This window comes from Phaethon aethereus (assembly GCF_964289735.1).
Source record: "Phaethon aethereus genome assembly, chromosome: 1".
Classification (NCBI taxonomy): domain Eukaryota; kingdom Metazoa; phylum Chordata; class Aves; order Phaethontiformes; family Phaethontidae; genus Phaethon; species Phaethon aethereus.
In genome coordinates, this window is record NC_138575.1 from 18,278,917 (window position 1) to 18,293,839 (window position 14,923).

Consider the following 14,923-nt stretch of genomic DNA (forward strand, 5'->3'; position numbering starts at 1 on the left):
ACCCAGAACACTGTATTTACTAAAGGTGATGTTACCCAATGGGATTTTGAGGAAGCGTATGATACTTGTAGTGGAATTCAAATCTCTCTGAGCTGTCTGCAAAAGCAAACAGATTCCATGGCATTAATTTCTTAGGAAACATTTACATTTCTTTCTCTACCTACACAAACTAGAAATTTGGAGGGGAGATTGTAAGTTTGTTCTCTTTTAATGAAACTTGTAATTTCAGTATCCAGAAAACTGAACCGTAAACCCCAGTCAAGGTACATCACACGTTCTTGTCCTGAAGGGATAGGGATGCCATAGCTTCTCCTTCATACTTTCTCTTGTGAATGTCCCTCATTCTTGACAACAGCATCAATTTCTGCTACTTGTCTAAACACCTCTGCAGTCAACGGTGCTTGTTATTCCATGTCATCAATCCCACACAGAAGAGGTTACCAAAGTTAGGTCATTTATCCATTGCCCTTTCCTCAACTCTTCCCTACAAACAGCAAATTCTGTAATGTTTGTAGTCTAAAATAGTTGGGGTTTTTTTGTCCCCCAACTTTCTTACTCCATTCCTTCTCACTGCATTTTGTTTCAATTGGACTGTAATTCATGGGGGTTTCTATTGTTTTCTCCAGTATTTAACACAATGAGTTCTTAACAGGGTAACACAGAGTTAAAGGAAGGGAAAATTCTAGGTGTTACCATAATAATACAATTGGCAATACAAATAAAAATCTGTCTTTAAAGTCTGTTTCTCTGTGCAAGGAGGGCTGAAACATGCTTTGCACTCAGTCTTCTCCACTGTCACTTACATTTTAATATCCCTAAGGTAAATCTCAGAAATGAGAGTGTTTCCCTTCTGGGGTCACTGCGTTAAGATACTCTGCAATCAGGAAGGATACTGTTTATGGCATTCATGTAGGAGAGTTTTCCGTTTAATTGAAATATCATGACCAGTCTGCCTTTTTTTCCCAACTCATGCAGTTGGCCTTCATCAAATCAATTTGCTTTCTACAGGAAGATTAGACCAACAAGTGACATTTGCATCTTGAAATGAAAAAATAGTGGTAAATCATACGTGACAAATGGAGTTCTAGAAAAATTTAGGGTGCTATTCACCACTGTTCCCAAGTAGATTTAATTTATTGTTCCCTCAGGAACAGAAACTGTAGCCCATGAAGTAAGGTATTGATTTTGCCAATTATTGAGGATGATGGTCTTTATTTCTGGGTTGTTGCATTATTCTTGAATGGTGTTTCTTGGTTACTAAACAAAAATGTGATTTTCATACATATGTTGTTCAAACCTGTTAGATTCAAGAACAAGCTTGTTTTATATAATTCTCTAAAAATAGAATCATTATTACTGTATAAAATTCTTTCCGCTTATTACTGGTAGAATTTAAGTTCTATTAATGTATGTGTTTTTAAGGACTTCTTGCAAAACTGCATTGCAACTAATTGGTCCTTAATAATTGCCTAAGTTTGACTACTAGGAACTAAACTAGTAGTTTTTCTCAAGTTGAAATGTCAAGTTTGGAAGGAGTCTTTTACTCCTTACTTGAAGGTACTTTTTATAGCAACATTAAAGAAGAAAGAATCACTGTCTACTGGACAATCATTGGAGGAAGATTGTATTAAGAAGGAATTATTTATTCCTATATGATAACACTAATTTACAGCTATTCCCAGGCAGCAGGTGGCTGATTTTCAGAGAGCCTCTGAGCTAGAGCCTTAAAGGGAACTTAAGGCATCCATAGCATTGCAGCACCACTTTTAGGCATTTTGCCGAAATATCACATACTGGAGGAAACAGTTGTGCCTTAGAGTACATCTTCTGCAGATGGCCTAAGTACCATATGGTAAACTTGCACCCAAGCTTATGGTTAATCAGTATGCACATACAAGTCAAGTCATGAGTTTGGACTGCTTTTCTCTCCATACCATCTTTTCCAGAAATTGGGATGAAATGGTGGCTTACAGGCTTGTGAATTTGGCAGACAGGAAATTACTTAAATTTGTAAGGGTAGAAGTGATAGTAGGAAAAAAAGAAGAGGTAAAGTATGAAAAACAGCTAATAGAGGTATAATTTGTCAGGTCTTTATATACTCCTGTCATGCTGTCCTTAAGGAATAGACCTTTAAAAAAGTTCATGAGCTAATTTTTAAATTTTCAGTGGAATTGATCACAACTGGAATTGGGCTTTAAGAAAATGTTTATCTCCTAGTAGACAACCTGTAGACTGACTTCTTATTAAAACCTAGTCCTTCAGTGTCTTAGTGAGATCTGAAATTTTTGGAATGTTTTGTCCCAGACGTAGAGGTTTAGTTGTTCTGTAAAATGTAGCATGAATTGCTGTCTTGATACTCTCCCTGAATAACAAATAAATATATTTTGTCACTTGAATGTTTTTATAGTCTCATATAACTTACAGTGTTCTGTCATTGCATAGTTTGCCTCCTAAACTTCCAGAGGAAGTTGGACTTGCTTATACCAAATCTGTATGTGAATTTCTGATACACAGAGAAGTACAGCAATAAAAATGATTTATACTCAGAGTTTATTACTGATGAATAGAGTCATGCTGGAGTCAGGCTAGAAGAGACATGTTTACCAGTAGTAAGTCTTCTATTTAAAGTGGCAAGTCCCGAGTTTGGTGGGATATGTGATATGCAAGCAGAAGACAAAATTTTACTGAGGTGATGAAGTGAGTATAGTTTTCAGAAGGATTTTTGAAGGAGTGCAGGAGAGTTATTCATCCACCTCTAGCTGATGTTCAGTGAAAGCTGGATGCCAAAGTCCCTTAAGCTCTCTTATACATTTTGTACAGTAACTCTGCTGGATTGTTCTTAGCCTTATTTATCATCACAGGGAAAGGCTCGGCCTTTTTTTCCACTTTCCTTTACACTAGGTGGGAAAATTCGTCAGCTTTACTCGTTAAAGAGGGTGGACATCTTTCATGTTTATGAGGTGGAATTGTGTCCTTTATTTTGTTCACATTATGGAAATGAAAATGTCCCTGTTGAGTTGTCTGTGGGCTCCTTACTGAAAGAGTGCATTGCCAGGGTCAGGCTTTTTTTCAGTGTGGGAGAAGATTATTTGCTTGGAGATTGTCTCAGTGTCATCAACACAATTTAGAGGTAGTTTGGGAATTATAATTCTTTTTGCTTAATTTCAGACTTTTTTTTTTTTAAATTCTGCAGATCAAATTGACTTCTCTCCCTCTTTGATCTCTAACTCCCTGCAAGCTTGTCTCTGTAGCCCTCCTACACCTGCAAGCACTTCTGGGCTCTTTCAGGATGCAGACTGGGATGGTTCAGCTGTGGGATGGATGGGAGAAGAGCTGTGAAATAGGACTTTGCATGTTTTACATGCTGCTACTGGAAGTTGTATGGCCTTGGCATAGTTGTCTGATGAATGGCCCCCTAAGGTATTGCTCCAATAAAAATACCAAGCTGTGTATGCTGGAAGACCTTCGGGGCTGTGCTGGAGCTGACCTGCTAGAGATCTTGGGAAGCATCATATGGGTCTACTAATGCCCAAGCGGACCGTAGGTCTAAATTAACCTGCAGGATGTCTAGCCCTGGCTCTCTGTGCAGTCACTGCCTTGCCATCTGCTCCTACAATGAGATAAGGAGCTTACAGTTAAATAACGGAAAATAACCTATGTCTTTTCCTTTCAAGACCTAAGGTGGCTCTGGTGCTATCCACACTAAGGTAATGGGGAATTGTAGGGAGCCTGAACACAAGCTGAATGCTGGTTACGTGAAAGAAAATATCTGGGTGTCATATGCTGAATCCTGAAGGTCTTCAGGGCTCTGTGGCGTGGAACGTCTAGCTTGCACCACAGCTTCCCTGACCAGCGTGCACATGCATGTGAGTGAAGGTTCCCTGGGCCAAAGCTCCATAAAATGCCAAGAAGCAGCCCCAGTTGCCCTGTGCCATGGCACAGCACTCTGGTTTTGTGGCCATTGTACTGTCGTGGAGCAGATACGTGGGTGCTGTGTTGGTCATGGTAGGGAAGATCCCATTTCTGTCTTTGCAAAACTTCTTTTCTCATCCCATACACACGTTCAGATCTGATTCTCTCCACAGTTCTTAATGAAATACTGCCTTTACAGTCTTTCTTTTTTCTCATTCCCATCAAGCCCTTTTGCTCTTCAGAGGTTCACTGGACACGTTTAAAGTTATTTCAGTATATAGAACCTTAAGAGCAGGGCAGGAAATCAGTCTATTATGAAGGTTTTTAGTTGATTTGCTAAATTAATGTTTCAGATCACCATGCAGCAGTAGATATAATTAAGTGTCAGAGAGAGAGGGCTAAATGCATGAATAAAATATCTTATTGTGTCATTACACTTTTATAATAAGATTTACTTGTCAACTTAAAATGTAATAGTGTAACTAACATGATAATTTATTTCTCAGTATAATGAAGACATACAGGAGGCAGAGGCAGGACCTTGTAAGATGCCAGCTTCACTCTGTGGCTGAGTCTGCCTGGTATCACGCACACTTAATGAAGGAAAAACCCTAATAAGCTGCAGGAGGGGGCGTAGTCGCGTAGGATGGATAGTGGATGAGGAAAGAGCAGGAGTAGGCATGAAGTTTGGATGTGGTGGAGGAGATAAAGATGAGAGAAAAACTGTGATGACAGAAGGCGTAAGAGTCTGCTGGGGAAGACGCTACCATATGCATTTCTCCAACTGATAGAGCAAGGCATTTCCATAATGTAAACTTTCAGAGAAAGAAGGTTAAAATAACTAATTGCCTTGGTGTGGGCTGAGAAGTTATGTATGGAAAACTATCCCAGACTGGCTGACACATGCTAACTTGTCTGGCTGTTTAAGTTTTAATGATGCCTTCTTTCGGGAAAAAAATGTCTACTGGAAGTCAACCAGGAAGACAAAAATCTTCAGGAGTTTCTCCCCAAATTAACTACATCTGACAAGAGACTGCGATTTACTAAAATATGAGAGCTGCTTAAAGAGGTTGTGAGGAATAATTTGCTACCATCTAGTTTCTAAGACTGTAAAAGACTATATAGGACCAAGTCCTGGAAAGGTCCTACTTGTCAAAATTTCTAGATCATGAGCCGAGTCCTTTACTTGTCATGTCTAAATTCCAGTCAGTAGAACTGTGTAAGAACAAGCATGTATTTACAAAGAAACAGAGGGCAATGCTACCATTCTGGCTGGCTTTGACAATAACAACCCAGGGAGGCGCAGCATGGAACCCTGCACGAGCTACTGCGAAGACTGTCATTGCTTCCTTCCTGGCTCATTCCCGCAGACACTGGTGCTTCCAGCACCCACCACAATCATGCAAGGCAATTAGAGAAACTCATCTCCCCGTGACTGAATGGAGCACCATATATGTGTAGGTATACTGGAGCTATGTTCAGCATCACTGTAGCAGGTGAATAGATGCAGGCTTGTCTCGGAGAGAACGGCACATCCTAAACTGATCTGCTGATTCTTATTAGACCTGGGTTTTGGCCAAGTGCTGAGGGAGCTGGCTTTTGCTGATGTCTGTGCAGAACTGTAGGGATTCAGTGGAAATGGCTGCAGGATGGGCTGCAGTCTGAGAGTGCTGGAGCGTGCTAGGAGGTCGTGAAAGGCTGCTGTATCAGCATGGAGGAAGAAAGGGTTGCTGTGATTATCATCCGTGGTACACTTCTAGCGTGCAAGACTGCGTTGTGTAAAGCATGTAATTTCTGTATAATCTATTCTCTCCCTCTCTCATACATCACGTGTAATCTACACAGCCAGGCAATACACAGAATAGCGATTGTACACAATGTAAATGCATTCCTGAACTGTGTAGCATAAATATGAATGAGGGAACATACTGCACTTTAAATTCTTTGTATATTGTGCTGCATGTTATGACAATTAGTACACTGTGGTACATTATTCAAAATGTGAGAAGTACAGTACCTGCAAATGATGTTTTGTTTTTCTCCTCATAGCTGCCAGACGGTGTGGAACCATTTACACAACATCTGAGTGTTAGTGCATTTTAAACAGGGAAAGAAAGATCCTGCTTAGTGTTTTGTTTCTCTCTTCTTTTTTTTTTTCTTTTTAACATTTTTTATTCTTAGCTACTTAGCTGGCATATTTGAAGATTTAGGTTTTGTGCAGAATGAAAAAAAGCGTACTTAGTGTTTTCCTTATTTTGTCTTTCCAAGTCACTTCAGGAACTTTGGTTTAAGCAAAGAAAGAACACAGTTTCTCATTGTTGCTTTTATGACAGTGGTAAAATAGAGGCGGGCTTATTTACCATGCTTATTTTGTTTCTTCACAGAGGTCTAGTGTGAAATGACAGGGCTTGGAAAGCCATCTAGAATACTTGTTTCAGGACTATTTTAAGACATCTCCTAGACACGAATGAACATATGTACCACATGGACTCTCACAACATTAGGTAACATTATATCATTCTTCTCTTCAAAATAGGGCTTACAAAAGAGATCTTCCACTCATATACAATTTGATAAATATTTAGGGAACAAGTGTACAACCTTTCTCTCTATACAGTGAAAGATATATAAAAATTGCAAAATTTTCTAACATGCAATTTTTTTTTCATAGCTTGAAAATACTGTGCAATACTAAAGAGAAGTGAAAGAGGGAAAGAAATATTTTCACCTCCACTGTAGTAAGTATTCCTGGCCACTCTACAGAGAGCATTATTTTCCTAGGGAGACCATTAGTCTTAACTTGTTTGGATTTTCTTGGATAACCAAGATGGTGACACAAGCAGGCCTCAGCTGTGAGGTCAATATACTCAGATTGTCTCCAAGTCAGCTCTCCAAAGAGACCTGGAAATTTTCAAGATCAGTAAAGTTTTGTTTTATTTGAATGGAACTTCACTTTTTAAAGTAAAGCTCTAAGCAAATAGGGAACACAGACTGGAAGTTTAAAACAAGAAAAATGATAGTTTTACATCCAGCTCTTACCCTACCCACTGTGTCCTATCTAATGAGTTCTTGCTTCTAAGCTTTATTGCAGTTAACACTGTAATGCTAGCTTATAAAAAACTGCTGAGTCCCCTTTGGTCTTAGGAAATTCTTTTCCATTGCCTCTGAGGTCTCTCTGTGCTGTGATTCTTTCATGTGTCATAGCATACAGTGTCTTGAGCTTTTTCTTCCCAGATATGCACAACAGCTCTCCAAGGAAATGCCACCTTTTGTCTTCTTCCAGAAGTTCTGCCTGGAAAACACTTTCCTTCTAAAAGAAACTGTTGAAAACAAACAAGTAAAACACACCAAATATATTATGATGATGGAGACTTGAATTCTACCATCTGCAATGAAGGCTGAAGCTACAACTATACTGAGGCATGTTTAGAGAAACTTCCACTAGCTTAAAATTGCCTTTCTTGCATTCTTCTGGCAGTGCTGCCATGATAGCACGTTCTTGATTTGGGCTCTAGGGAAGTTGAAAGACTTCAGATACAAAGGTCCATGAAGCTATAGCTATTCCACTGGTGCTGACCTACGTAAAGCTAGCAAAAGCGTGTCTATGTGGGCTACAGTTGTTGCTATGTAGGCTTGTCCCTAATATACAGTAAATATTTTATGCTGCTGAAGTTATATATTTGAATCATTGACTGGCATTTTTCCACTCACCCTTTTCTAGGTTTCAGTAATTTCTTCTTTCTGTTAGCAGTTCCACTCATGTCAACATATCAGGTTCTTTATGTAAATCCTGATATGTTCAAATCCCATCAGTGTGTTTGGTTACCTCTCTTAAATGAAAAGAATAAATATAGCTTGATGATCAACTCAGAGAAATAACCATTTTCTTGCTTTTTGTGGAAAAATAAAAAAGGAGAAAAGTTTTGGCAGATTTCTGCAGCTGGCACACTGTCTTCTTCCTTTGAAAGTGTAAGAGGTGGATTAGAGCAGTGACCTTTGCTGCATGTACAAGGGAGAAGGGAAGGAGAACTGTTGCTCACCTTCAGTTTCCAGCATTCTCCCACCTGTTCACGCTGTAGGAAGTTGCTAACACTCAAAGTCAAATTCCTAAAGTATTTGAACGTTTGAAGCCTGCATTATAATATTGGCCAGTGTAACTAACTTCTATTCAGTCTTGGAGAAAGGGAGGGTAAGAGGAAGGGAGGAGATATTGTATTACATTGCTAGTTGATTAGGGTCATTCAACCTTATAGAATACAGGTAATTTGATATAATCTGATATAGTGCATCTTCAAGAAATACATTTTTCACAGTGGGTAGAAGCTTGTGGGCAGGTAATAAAATTCTTGCACTGACCAGAAACTGTTGTGAACATCTGTTCCCTGACTACTTAAATTATACTTGGACAGTTTGATGCATCTCTGGCATCCATCCCATGTTCTAGCAGAATGAAAGTAGAAGAGAAGAAGAATGTAAAATCAGAGAATCCTATTGGGTTGTAATCTTTCTATCTGCTCTTCCTATTTTCTACTCCCTCCAGTAAACCTGTCACATCTTTGTTTAGAAACAGATGACATCCTTTCTTTCCCTCACTTGTATTTGCAGCTGCCTGCTTACTTATTTTGTGTACATTGATTACAGCCATGCAAGGCTTCAGACTTAATTAAAAGGCATGGCAAGAGAAAGATAGAGGTTTCTATAGACGTATCTTCTTGTGGAATGTCCTGTTAAGTTAAATCCATCCTACCAAACTATAACTTCTGAAATAAATGATTTTTCCATGAATCTCATCTCTCAGTACCATGTCTACCTGAATTCTACTGGGCTGGTGTCACACTCGGGGTTTTTATACAGCCTTGAAAAAAAGGCTGGGAGAAGGATGGTTAGTTCAGTTGAAATTATTATGGTGACACACAAAAATGTGAATTGCCTTCAGCCTCCCCAAATATTACAACAAAAGAACAATTAGTTCCCATGCCCTTGTTAAAGCTAGATGTGCCCTATTTTTTTAAACTGTAGTTATGCACCTGAAGTGTTAGTCCAACGTGGCAAATTTTCCATATTGGCAAAAACAGTGCTTGATTTAACAAAAAGTGAAAATCAAAGCCACTGCACAAATTTTAAACTCCATTTAAAAAGAGCAATAATAATTGATTAAATCAGAATTATTAGTGGTTTTAAGGATCTTTTTATCCCATTTTGGCTCAAGGATATAATCTCATTTTGGCATGCTTGCATGAAAATGGGTTGGTGCCTGGGGCTTGGCTTCCACAACAGTAATTTGGAATATGAGTCATCTATCATTAGTTTATGCACATGTGAAAATGTAGGCCCTGTGTTTTATGGCAGTGGAGGAAGACTACAGCATGTAATAACAGGTGTACTTAAACTGTGTGGCCTTAGGAGATGCTCCAGCTGATATTCTTCTCTGCCAATGGCAGAGGAATCCTTTACCGTAGACGCTGGTATAAACCTACTCCATACATAAAAAGGAACACGTTGTGATTTCAGTAATCATACCAGGCACAAAATGCAACTACTAGCTTTTATTCAAATAAAATTCTGTAATCCTTTCCACAAGCTCAGGGCTGCATTCAGCTGGGAACTCTGAGAATAGCTTATGTGTCTTATGAGACATGGAGTACAGTGAAAGACAGAATTATGTGCCTCATTCAACAAATATGTTAATACTGAAGATTTTTTTCCCCCTTGTGGGTAAAGGAGGAGACAACTGACAAAAATCCTGGCCACAAAAGGCAACTGAGGTTTCTATGCTAAAATACATGTGCTAATTCTGTCAGATGGGTGTGCTATCTGTCTTCCCAAGCAACTATGACTTGCCAAAATCCTTTGTGCCATTTTTCTCCCTGTTTCCTCAGAATAACTTCTATGCAGATCTTTGGTCTAATTTGCTATCATCTCATATTTTGGTACAGCTAACAAAACCCTGGTTTAAATGCAAAATTCTTCCACGTTAATTCTCCTTCTTTGTGACATCCTTCACAGGATCATTACTTTGCAAAGCCCAAGCTTGCTTCGCTGAAAGGAAAAAAACAGAATAATATATAAAAGCTCTTTTCTCCTCCGGCCTGGATTTTACTCCTTCTCTCATATATTTGATGTGCCAAAATCTCCATAAGCACATCATATAGTTAAAAATGGAAATAATAGCAAATCTCATGCTTTGTCTTTCTATGATTTGTAAGACCTATAACTAGATTAATGTAGTAGGGTGTGTGAGAAAGTATTTTTCCCAGAGAAACTTAAGTCAGGCAGTTATATTTTGTACTTTGTCTCTTCTGGGTAGAAGACGACAGTTCCTTGCCTCTTCTGGCATAATTTTTTTATCTGAGAACTGCAAAACATGTCCCCCTTACAGATCAGGACACTTCAGTAGAAGCTAATGATCGTGGACTTAAAAAAAAAGCACAAATAAGAAAAAAAAAAAAATAGAAGTCAAAGTAAGAGAACAAAACTAAAAATAAGGGATGAGTTACTTGTTTTGTGTATGCTGTGATTATTGAAATCACTGTGTTCCTTTTTTTGTCCATGTACAAGTATATACTGAAAAAGATCTCGGGATAACATTAGCAGAGTATATAATTTGAAGCATAAATTTTTTTTTTAAAAAAAATTTATTTATAAAAATAAAAAAATTATAAAGTAAAAAAAGTAAATAAAAAAATTCAAAAACCCCCTCAGAAAAAAATAATTAGAGGTAAAGAACGATTTCTGTATAAAAAGAGATAGGTAAACTAGCACTTTTGACCTTGGAAAAGAAATACCTGAGGGAGGGTATGGTAAATGCGATTATGTTTGGATTATTAGTCAGAAAGTGGTCACAAGAATATGACATAACGGTAGTCACATCTCTGACCATCTTTAACCATTTGGGTTCTCTGGGGGATTTAGACAGAAGCCAAGTGCCTGTTCATCTACACGCGAGTTCCCGGTTAGGTAACAGACACCCATTTCCCCTGAAAGGCACTTCCGAGCATCCATAGCTACTATGGAGTAGAGATGAAACTAACACGTGTCAGGGGCTATGTGGGTTTAGGAAGGTTGGTAAGTAGGTTTGCTGCCTGGGACTTGGCAAGATTTAAGGTGCCTGGTAGGACCGAGGCAGGCTGAAGAGCACCCCGGGTTTATGTACAAGGCAGTGATGGCAATCTCCTACCTGGAGGAGGGAAAGACATTTTTACAGCTCTGCTACTTGTGACACAGTCCAGGGCTGTGTGTGTGATGAATGCATTTTCTGGGGGTGAATGCCCTTCGTATTGGGTATTGCTGTGAAGGAGGCAAGTTCTTTAGTGTGTTTTCTCAGTTCTTTTGATTTCCACGTCTTTGCTCTGGCATTGCTCACAGGCTGCTGCTGGGAGAGCTGATTGAAAGAACTGCTCATGGTACTTGTCACCTGCATAGTGCTATCAATTCTGTGTACATTATCCTATCACCTCTTCCTAAAACGTCTGTAGATGCTGAGTAAAATGGAGAAAAAGGCAGAGCTGATGTGGAAAACAGCTCACTGTAATCAGCCCTTGAATTCAGCTGGAGAGGAGAGAGAGCCACTGTGGGGTGTTTCCATTCAATGTTTTCCTAAGTTGCTTCTGAGAGTTTACACATGAAATATATTTTTTAAATGTGTTGTAAAAAAACGTTCTTCAATTTTTAACAACTTAATTAAGTATTAAAATCCAATTTACTTTATATCTCAAACTGCAAATTCTAAGGAGTTTTTGCTCTCTACTATTTATTAGGAAGAGTGTTTGTCGTAATTATTTGTTATGTGTATTAAATGTTGTATGAATATGCATCATTTAAAATGTAAATACTTCTACTCAGATGACAAAGATAAGATTAGTGCATATGCAAGCTATGATCACACCTTCTGAAGAATCCATGAGCTTCTGAGTACAGATGCCAGGTTCACATGAAACAAAAAAAAATGCAGTGGATCTTCACAGCTGCACTTGGGGTACCTATACACTCTAACAGTGTGTAGTCATAGCTCGAATCCACTCCAAAAGCCTCTGCTAGCTTTAGAATAGCCACCCTGGTACAGGTACTTGGTAGAGTTTTCATGCCATTGTACCAGGTATGGCAGCAGAGAATGCAAAATATGTTTTTTAAATGCCAAGGTGATTATTTCGCAACGAGCTCCATGTTACTGCAGCTACACAGCTAACATTGCCCAAGGTAGCTTGCTTAGAAATAGCTGAAAAAATTCCACATGAGCTGAAATCACCTTTGACAGCACTTTATAGGTAAATAGAAATAAGAAGGTGTTATTGCCCTTATTTTATTGAAGGGGAGAAAAAAGAACATTGGACTTAACTAACTTGTCAGAGACTGGGAGGCTGATGGACTACACGTAGGATGGCCACTCAATAAATCTAAGGTCTAATGTGGGTTCTAGTGCACTCTTGCATGATGATTGTGTCACTTAACTTCTCTGAATCTCAGTTTTTCGTGCTCTAGGATGGAAGTAATTATATGCAGCTACCATATCATATCCACAGAGAGCTGTGTAGTTGGAAAGTATCACTGAACCTATCAACAGGAAAAATGGGAGGAAGTTAATAAATTTTAAGGCCAGAAGGGAACATCATGATCATTTAACCTGTCCTGCTGCATTACTGAGGCCATAAAATTTCCCCTGTGTGATTTCTGAATTACTCCTCAAACTTGTAGTTTCAGAACGACATTCAGATATTTTGTAGTCTTGGTGTGAATACTTCTAGAATCCATGCCAGTAAGTTTTTCTAAAGGCAATAAATACAAGTAGATCTTTGGTATCATAGGGAATACTGTGCTTCAAAACAGGAGGAGAAACCCTTTTCAAACAGTGTGAAGATATTCTTTAAAGCAAAATTCCACAGTTCGTTTGAGTCAGTTGAAATATCTCGTTTGAATAAGATTGAAAATGTTAATTCTATTTCCTCATCCTGCTCCCTTCTCTGGCTGAGCGGGACAGAGGTCTGCTGGTGGAAATACACACGTGTGCAACGTGGATCTCTCCATCAGCTGGGCTCTGACACCCAGTAGCTGCCCCTGGGTCTCAGTCTCCCCAGTTTCCACTTAGACGTATGGGACCCCAAGGCTGTAGCCTCACTCTAGCTGCCGGTACAGACCTTCTCTCGCACACACACACTCACACACACTGACTCACACACACACACACGCACTGTGCATCTCTCCTGCAATTCGACTTTCACATTCAGCACCTGGTCTTGGTCATCACTGTCCCGTCCTTCTCTCCTCACTCCCAGAGACACACACACAAAGACAGCCCCCACAGATCATCCCTCACCCAGGAAAAGAGAAAGACATTTAGCGAGAAGAGAGATCACACTGATCAAGCGCAGAGCACGGCCAGAGAAGCGTACTGACCAACACCTTTTCATACACTGACAATCCCTTTTGTCTCCTTATTCTTCTATCTTCTTATGCATGTTCCTCCCCCCAAAACCTTGATCCTTCCCTTTCCCCATCTCTGGTTCCTGTCCTAACGTCCCATAATCAGTCCTGTGCAATCCCGAAATACTCTTCCCCTGCACCCCACAGTGTGTCCCATGCCCCTAGGCAGTGGCCCCCCTCAGCGCGAGAGGTGAGCTGGAGAGCAGCTCCCGCTGCCTCATGGTGATGGGTGCCCCCAGCTCATGGTGCTGAGGCTCTCCTGGGAGAGTCCTGCAGGACCCAGGCAGGGGCTGTTTCTCTGACTGTGTTATCGGGGACCCTCCACCTGCCTTGAGCCTCTGCGCTCCTTCATGGCTGTGGAGATGGGCTTTTGGTGGGCTGATGGTTGGGATGGACCTAGAATGAGGTGGGACGGTGTAATTTGAGCTCCCCCTCCTACCTTCGTGCTTCTGTACTTTGTGTGTGCAGCCAAGCTTTTTATCCCATTGTTTAACAATTTGATTATTGGATTGTATCACAAAATCACTTTTTTCCTCCTAATGTTTCTTTTCAAACAAGCATTTTTCAAAGTTCTTAGGCGGTGGTGAAACATTTCCTCTCGTGGAAATCCATATTAAAATATTAAGTGGGAATGTTTCCAGCTGGCCTCGCTTAATAGTTCTTATGGTGAAGATTTGTACCTTATGAAAACATTAAAACAGGATATAAATCCTCCTACCTCCCACTTGTGCTCCTAATAGGGAAAATCACCTCACTCTGCACTAGTCATCCTTGCCAATTATTTTAGGATGGGAGAATCTCTGGAGGTTCTTTCGTCATTCTGTTGGTTATAGGGTGAATCTATACCTCACTTAAAGAAATGCCTAAATTTAAGACTGGTAAAACCAGGTGGGATGAATCTCATACCACATATCATTTTGGTTGAAAAAGGTCAACATTTTCTCCTACAATCTCTGCTATGTGAAAATGTAAAATGCTTTCCCATGTTATTTCCAGAAGTATACAGACTAAAACAGCTGCATTTCAGGGGGTTCAGTAGTCCAGAAAAAGAATCAGTGAGAAATCATGCACTCATTTTTGTACCTTTTATGATTTATGATTGCAAAAGCCCATTCAAACCCTTTAATCTGCAAGATATTCCCAAGTAACAGTCCTTCAAACTGCTATGAATTCCACTGCAAATACGACATGAGAGCCAGCAAATCCCAGTAAACCTCACACCACAAGCTTAAACTTTCTGTTCTACCCCTTTGTCAGCCATTGCTCCTGAACACAGCTAGCAGGGCTGAAATGTGCTGCTTCTCCTGGTGATGTCCTTGCATAGTTCTCTGTCTCTGGGTAAAGTCTCCTCCATAGACAGCTGACCTTTACATTGGGCGCCTGAGCCATGGTGGCATATTTTCTTCTATAGACTAGTAGGTGGAAAACAGTCTTTGGTGCAGTGAGGGTAACAAACCACTAAAGATGAGTAATCTGCCATGGTGAGATTTAACAGATAACTCATCTTTCATCAGTCATAACTGTAATTCTTTCTTAGATGCCCTCCCCAGTTTCTTGTGCTTGCCACCATGTAAAGATTCAGAATGATCAGGCG